The following is a 541-nucleotide window of genomic DNA, read 5'->3' as shown; positions in this document are numbered from 1 at the left end:
AAAAGTGTCAGTTTCTGGCGCCCCAGCCGCTATGCTTAGAAAAGAGATTTTGTGTGCAACGAGATTGTGGGTGCAGAGCGCGTCTGCTCCAGCCCCAGCCCGGGGAAAGGTCCGGTGCACATTTGAGAGCGTTCGCCGGAGCAGCCTGGGGACAGGCACCTGAACGCTCCGCTCCCAAATCTCGCTGCCGTGAGGGTTGTGGATTTTTTTAACTTTCGTACACCTCAGCACCAAAGCCCTCTGCCTTTCTGCACACCAAACTGCTGCACTTCACACCTCTGTCACTGAACGCGCCTAAAAAAATCCCCCCTACCTTTAACTCTCCACGGCTCCTCCTGGTACCCTGGGGACAGGCACCTGAACGCTCCGCTCCCAAATCTCGCTGCCGTGAGGGTTGTGGATTTTTTTAACTTTCGTACACCTCAGCACCAAAGCCCTCTGCCTTTCTGCACACCAAACTGCTGCACTTCACACCTCTGTCACTGAACGCGCCTAAAAAAATCCCCCCTACCTTTAACTCTCCACGGCTCCTCCTGGTACC

Source organism: Mesitornis unicolor, unplaced genomic scaffold (assembly GCF_000695765.1).
Source record: "Mesitornis unicolor isolate BGI_N332 unplaced genomic scaffold, ASM69576v1 scaffold28327, whole genome shotgun sequence".
In the NCBI taxonomy this organism is placed as follows: Eukaryota; Metazoa; Chordata; class Aves; order Mesitornithiformes; family Mesitornithidae; genus Mesitornis; species Mesitornis unicolor.
Note: the sequence above shows the minus strand (reverse complement) of the source record.